Source organism: Thalassophryne amazonica, chromosome 3, assembly GCF_902500255.1.
Source record: "Thalassophryne amazonica chromosome 3, fThaAma1.1, whole genome shotgun sequence".
Lineage (NCBI taxonomy): Eukaryota > Metazoa > Chordata > Actinopteri > Batrachoidiformes > Batrachoididae > Thalassophryne > Thalassophryne amazonica.
Window position 1 is genome coordinate 65,587,608 of NC_047105.1, and position 8,087 is coordinate 65,595,694.

The following is an 8,087-nucleotide window of genomic DNA, read 5'->3' on the forward strand; positions in this document are numbered from 1 at the left end:
ATACTACAGTGAAGCATTGTGGTGGCAGCATCATGCTGTGGGGATGTTTTTCAGTGGCAGGAACTGGGAGACTAGTCAGGATTGAGGGAAAGATGAATGCAGCAATATACAGAGACATCCTGAATGAAAACCTGCTCCAGAGCACTCTTGACCTCAGACTGGGGTGACGTTTCATCTTTCAGCAGGACAATGACCCTAAGTACACAGCCAAGTTATCAAAGGAGTAGCTTCAGGACAACTCTGTGAATGTCCTTAAGTGGCCCAGCCAGAGCCCAGACCTGAATCTGATTGAACATCTCTGGAGAGATCTGAAAATGACTGTGCATCAATGCACAATAGAACAGGGGTCACCAACCTTGTTCCTGGAAGGCATCTGCCCTGCATGTTTTCTAACTCTCCCTGTTCCACTCCCAGGCAATTAACTATTAGGTGTGCTCAGCCAATCAACAGCTGGAAGACACCACTTAAAAAAAAAAACAAAAAAAAACAGGTGTGACTTGAGTAGGTTGTCGTGGAAAACATACAAGGCAGGGGCTCTCCAGGAACAGGGTTGGTGACCCCTGCAATAGAACATCTCTGGAGAGATCTGAAAGTGGCCATGCACCGATGCTCCCCATCCAACCTGATGGAGCTTGAGAGGCGCTACAAAGAGGAATGGGCCAAACTGCCCAAAGATAGGTGTGCCAACCTTGTGTCATCATATTCAAGAAGACTTGAGGCTGTAATTAATCCCAAAGGTGCATCAACAAATTATTGGGCAAAGGGTGTGAATACATACATACAGGTGATTTATTTTTTAATTTTTAATAAATTTGCAAACTTTCATGTTGTCATTATGGGGTGTTGAGAGTAGACTTTTAAGGGGAAAAATGAATTTACTCCATTTTGGAATTTATACACACACACACACACACACGGGTGATTCTTAGACTACGGGCACTTATGTCCTTTGATCATATTGTATGAAAAACAGAGAAAAGGGGAAATTTCACACTTTTATAGTTATCTTTACAATGAAAGTGTGTTAAGAAATTTGTTCTAGTAGTCTATGATGACTTTTTCACCTTTTTTCAGCATCATTATATGCAAATATTGCCGTTTTGTGCTTGTCCCACACCCAGACTTTTGATCTTCAATTATAAAAATGAATGGTAAAGAAACGTTTTTTCTAATGTTTTAAAATATCTATGAATAAAATATCAGTAAAATAATCAAAACATAATTGGGGTATTCAATGTCATACAACTGTTGTGATTTTTTTTAAACAAAATGTAGTTGTCCCACACTATTGCCGTAATTTCCACCACAACATTGTAATGTCCCTTTAAACAGTTTGTATGAAAGATTGTTTGGGTAGTTTCTATGGAGATAAACAGTGACATCAGAGCACATGTATATAGCGCCAAATCACAACAAACAGTTGCCCCATGGCGCTTTATATTGTAAGGCAATGGTGTGGTGGAAATTACATTTACAAGGCCAATAGTGCCCGTAGTTAAAGAATCACCCACATATAAGGATTATTGCTAATACATGATGAAAATATGTTTCTGCCTGCTTGAAATGTGGAATCTGGACGTCACCAACTGCTATGTTTCCTCCCTTAAAATGCTTTGAAAAGAAGTTATATATATATATATATATATATATATATATATATATATATACACACACACACACAGTACCTTTCAGAATAATAGTAGTGCTATGTGACTAAAAACATTAATCCAGGTTTTGAGTATATTTCTTATTGTTACATGGGAAATAAGTAGATTCAGTAGATTCTCACAAATCCAACAAGATCAAGCATCAGAGGTGATTTTAGACTTCCAGTTTTAGGGGTGCTTATCACATTTTTAAAAATTTTAAAATCTAGATGTCCAGAAATACAATTTTCCATGATTTCAGAGTGAAAACATTGCTTGTTAAAGCTGCATTCATTGTCAAAATGATTAAAAAAAAAGCATATTAGCAATGGATAAAGGCCCATACATAAAATTCCTGCATTCTGGTGAAGTTCATATAACAATTTAATCTCCTAATGTGGTGAGGGCAAATAGTAATTGTAACTTAGGAGCAGGTCTGAAATATTCAGAGGCTGAGTACAGTATATTATGCTTGTTTTTATATTAGTCTTATGAGCCTATAATTATTGAAGATTTTTTATTTCATCTTAACAGATTATTATGTCATAGTACTTAGTACAGAACACTCACCCTGGTATCACTTTTCAATTACATTTAGAAAGTTTTAGGCATTACTTAGATTGTGTTTTAGTTTTGGCTATTCATTTATTCTACAAACTGATTGATGTCTCAGTTTTTCTGGCAGCACGTCCATCCACTCTGCAAGTCATAAAAATACAGTAGTTGCAGTTGTTATGATCAGTGAGGTTTAGTGCCGTGTGCAGGAGGACCTGGTTTAGCACAGCGACAGCAGCACGCCACTATAAGGCTGGATGGAGAACACAGATGGTACACTGCACATAAATGGGTTCAGGATATATGAATATGTGAAATATATGACTATGAATTATTTATTGAATTAACAGCAAAGCATAGAAAGGACAGACAAAATCTAATGAAGTCCTTAAAAGTAAGAAAAATAAAAATGTGTGACTTAAAAGTCAGAATTTATACCAAAACACCAGTAACCTCCACAGTCTGATACACATATTCAATTTACCCCGAGCTTCACTTTCCATCCTTTGCTATTCTCAATGTCCATATCTACTATCACATAAGGTCTATAGAGTGCACAAACCTCACCTGAAGCTTTTTTTTGCTTTTGAAAAAAATGCTCTGATATCCATCACTGCACTGCAGGTTTGCCACTTACTGCTAACAAATAAAAATACAAAACGTTTTATGATTTATGCCTTTTTAGCAGGAATTTAAATTATTCACTTATTATCATGCTGTGCATTAAACTTTGTGGTAAAGTTTACTGTCTTAATTCTGAAATGCTTAGTTAAGGACCTTAACTAAGCATTTAAGGTCAGATCTGTGTACATGGTATTTGATGGAGAGTGATTTGTTAATGGAAGCTACACAGACTGAAGGGCGAGCACCATTTAGTAGCTGACATTAGGATTTAGTTGAAAGAAAAAAAAAAAGGACAACACTGAATCAATGTTACATTTGATCACGCACAGCGCGCACTAATTTGTAGAGCAATATACTGTGTTTAGCGATAGCTAGCTAGGTGAGTAAAATAAGCACTTTTCAGAAAGTTGCACTTGCTCTTCACATTCAGAGACATAAACTATGAAAAAATACCTCGCAAATGTGACAGTCACCTGGCAATCACTTGACAGCGCGGCTGTGTGAGGTTACCACCACCAGCACTCACAGGACAGCGCCTCTACTAAATGAGCGCCACCCGCAGCCGCACCACGTGACACAAACACATGCCAGAGCAGAGAGAGAGATGAATGTAGGTGCGCTTCGTGGATTGAACCATTTGCCCAAGAGATGATCAAATTACTGTGTTCTTGTAATACATATTTTGGCATAATGCTTGAAATAGGTTGTCCAAAAAATAGTAGTATAGAAGCATATATATAAATATTTTTAGGGGTGCTTAAAATATATTTCGGGGTGCTTGAGCACCCCTAAAAATAGGCTAACTCCGCCCCCACCAAGCATTCATGACATGCACTCTTAAGGCTATGAAATTGGGCTATTAGTAAAAAAAAAAAGTAGAAAAGGGGGTGTTCACAATAATAGTAGTGTGGCATTCAGTCAGTGAGTTCGTCAGTTTTGTGGAACAAACAGGTGTGAATCAGGTGTCCCCTATTTAAGGATGAAGCCAGCACCTGTTGAACATGCTTTTCTCTTTGAAAGCCTGAGGAAAATGGGACGTTCAAGACATTGTTCAGAAGAACAGCGTAGTTTGATTAAAAAGTTGATTGGAGAGGGGAAAACTTATACGCAGGTGCAAAAAATTACAGGCTGTTCATCTACAATGATCTCCAATGCTTTAAAATGGACAAAAACACCAGAGACGTGTGGAAGAAAATGGAAAACAACCATCAAAATGGATAGAAGAATAACCAGAATGGCAAAGGCTCACCCATTGATCAGCTCCAGGATGATCAAAGACAGTCTGGAGTTACCTGTAAGTGCTGTGACAGTCAGAAGATGCCTGTGTGAAGCTAATTTATTTGCAAGAATCCCCCGCAAAGTCCCTCTGTTAAATAAAAGACGTGCAGAAGAGGTTACAATTTGCCAAAGAACACATCAACTGGCCTAAAGAGAAATGGAGGAATATTTTGTGGACTAAGAGTAAAATTGTTCTTTCTTGGCCGCAGACAGTTTGTGAGACGACCCCCAAACTCTGAATTCAAGCCACAGTTCACAGTGAAGCATGGTGGTGCAAGCATCACGATATGGGCATGTTTCTCCTACTATGGTGTTGGGCCTATATATCGCATACCAGGTATCATGGATCAGTTTGGATATGTCAAAATACTTGAAGAGGTCATGTTGCCTTATGCTGAAGAGAACATGCCCTTGAAATGGGTGTTTCAACAAGACAATGACCCCAAGCACACTAGTAAATGAGCAAAATCTTGATTCCAAACCAACAAAATTAATGCCTCGCAGAAGTGAAGAAATCATGAAAAACTGTGGTTATACAACTAAATACTAGTTTAGTGATTCACAGGATTGCTAAAAAAAAGCAGTTTGAACATAATAGCTTTGAGTTTGTAGCATCAACAGCAGATGCTATTATTGTGAACACCCCCTTTTCTACTTTTTTTTTTTTTTTTTAACTAACAGCCCAATTTCATAGCCTTAAGAGTGTGCATATCATGAATGCTTGGTCTTGTTGGACTTGTGACAATCTACTGAATCTATTGGTACCTTGTTTCCCATGTAACAATAAGAAATACTCATAACCTGGATTAATCTTTTTAGTCACATAGCACTACTATTCTGAACACTACTGTACATACACACACACATATGTCCTATTTTCAGGGTTACCGTACTCCAGGATTGGGGTCTTCAGCTGGTTCAGAACACTGCTGCAGAAGGTTTGAACATATCACACCCATTCTGGCCTCTTTACACTGGCTCCCTGTCTCAGTGAGAGCAGATTTTAAGGTTTTATTATTGACTTATACAACCCCTGGCAATAATTATGGAATCACCGGCCTCGGAGGATGTTCATTCAGTTTAATTTTGTAGAAAAAAAAAGCAGATCACAGACATGACACAAAACTAAAGTCATTTCAAATGGCAACTTTCTGGCTTTAAGAAACACTATAAGAAATCAAGAAAAAAAATTGTGGCAGTCAGTAACGGTTACTTTTTTAGACCAAGCAGAGGGAAAAAAAATATGGACTCAATTCTGAGGAATAAATTATGGAATCACCCTGTAAATTTTCATCCCCAAAACTAACACCTGCATCAAATCAGATCTGCTCGTTAGTCTGCATCTAAAAAGGAGTGATCACACCGTGGAGAGCTGTTGCACCAAGTGGACTGACATGAATCATGGCTCCAACACAAGAGATGTCAATTGAAACAAAGGAGAGGATTATCAAACGCTTAAAAGAGGGTAAATCATCACGCAATGTTGCAAAAGATGTTGGTTATTCACAGTCAGCTGTATCTAAACTCTGTCAAATACAAACAACATGGGAAGGTTGTTAAAGGCAAACATACTGATAGACCAAGGAAGACAAAGCGTCAAGACAGAAAACAAAGCAATATGTCTCAAAAATCAAAAATGCACAACAAAACAAATGAGGAATGAATGGGAGGAAACTGGAATCAACGTCTGTGACCGAACTGTAAGAAACCGCCTAAAGGAAATGGGATTTACATACAGAAAAGCTAAATGAAAGCCATCATTAACACCTAAACAGAAAAAAACAAGGTTACAATCGGCTAAGGAAAAGCAATTGTGGACTGTGGATGACTGGATTAAAGTCATATTCAGTGATGAATCTCAAATCTGCATTGGGCAAGGTGATGATGCTGGAACTTTTGTTTGGTGCCGTTCCAATGAGATTTAGAAAGATGACTGCCTGAAGAGAACATGTAAATTTCCACAGTCATTGATGATATGGGGCTGCATGTCAGGTAAAGGCACTGGGGAGATGGCTGTCATTACATCATCAATAAATGCACAAGTTTACGTTATTTTGGACACTTTTCTTATCCCATCAATTGAAAAGGATGTTCGGGGATGATGAAATCATTTTTCAAGATGATAATGCATCTTGCCATAGAGCAAAAACTGTGAAAACATTCCTTGCAAAAAGACACAGGGTCAATGTCATGGCCTGCAAATAGTCCGGATCTTAATCCAATTGAAAATCTTTGGTGGAAGTTGAAGAAAATGGTCCATGACAAGGCTCCAACCTGCAAAGCTGATCTGTCAACAGCAATCAGAGAAAGTTGGAGCCAGATTGATGAAGAGTACTGTTTGTCACTCATTAAGTCCATGCCTCAGAGACTGCAAGCTGTTATAAAAGCCAGAGGTGGTGCAACAAAATACTAGTGATGTGTTGGAGCGTTCTTTTGTTTTTCATGATTCCATATTTTTTCCTCAGAATTGAGTGATTCCATATTTTTTTTTCCCTCTGCTTGGTCTAAAAAAGTAACCATTACTGACCGCCACAATTTTTTTTCCTGATTTCTTATAGTGTTTCTTAAAGCCAGAAAGTTGCCATTTGAAATGACTTTAGTTTTTTGTCATGTCTGTGATTTGCTTTTTTTCTACAAAATTAAACAACTGAATGAACATCCTCCGAGGCCGGTGATTCCATAATTTTTGCCAGGGGTTGTAGGGTTGTTCATGGACTGGCGCCATCTTATCTGGCCGATCTGGTGGAACACTACTTGCCGGCCCGGGCTTTGCGGTCGCAGGATGCGGTACTTCTCTGTGTTCCCAGGGTGAAGACAGCGGGACAGAGAGCTTTTTTTTTTTTTTTTTTTAAACGTGCACCCGCTCTGTGGAACGGTCTTCCTGCGACCGTGAGGCACGCGGAGTCCGTGGACATTTTTAAGTCAAGACTTCAGACAACTTTATTGATCCCAAAAAAGGGCAATTATGTTTACACTCCAATTACCTCAGACACAAGATACAGCAATTAATCCACAATTATTACTTGTTTACCGTAATAATGGCACACATCAAAAGACATTAAAGACAACACATATGCATTTGACACTGTTTATGTGCACTAAACCTGAAGCAGTCCATCATCCGAATTGAGGCAAAGTGGGTGAAGGCCGCTGCAACTGTAAGTCGCGCCACCAGACAATCTTGAGAGGGGACAAGGCCTGCCGCAGAGAGGGAGGGGCAGAGAGTGGTAAGAGGAGAGGCGGGAGCATGCTTTGGTCCATCTGTAAGTCTTAAAACCTATTTTTATTCTCCTTATGAATATTTTTTTGTTTTATTCTTTTACTTGTTTTAATTATCTTTAAATGTTTGAATGTTTAAATTTTTATTCATTTATTTTGATTTTTATGTTGAACTGTTCTGTGTGAGGCGCCTTGAGACAGCTTTTGTTGTGATTTGGTGCTTTATAAGCTAATTAAATTTGATTGAAATTGATATTTTTTGCAGGCCTTTAAATGCAGGAAAGGATGTGTATTAAGTTGGCCATACAAGTCAACTCCTGACACCCGATCATGTACCCTATATCATCCCACGTTTTAGTAATTTCAGCTTCTAACACCCCCCCCCCCCCCCCCCCCCCTTGTCCTAGTATGGTAGATTGTGTGCCTGATAATTCTTGTCCACATTTTTAACTATAGAATAAGTGGGTGGTGATGAGATAGTACAGGTGAGGTAATGTGTTTGTATGCAGGGACGTCAAGCTAAAATCTAACTTAGGTATAATCATGTATTGTTTGGCATTTGACGAGTCTCCAAAGTATACATTAGACCAATAAGAAAAGGCCTCTTGTTAGGTTATCCCACTGGAGGCGAGTGATGTTGCACAAGTGCATTCAGACTTTGCATTGTTTTGTTTATCTGATGGTGCCCGCAGCAAAAAAAAAAAAAAAAAAAAAAAAAAACACACACCTTTCTGGAACATCTTGCACACTGGACTACAGAAAACA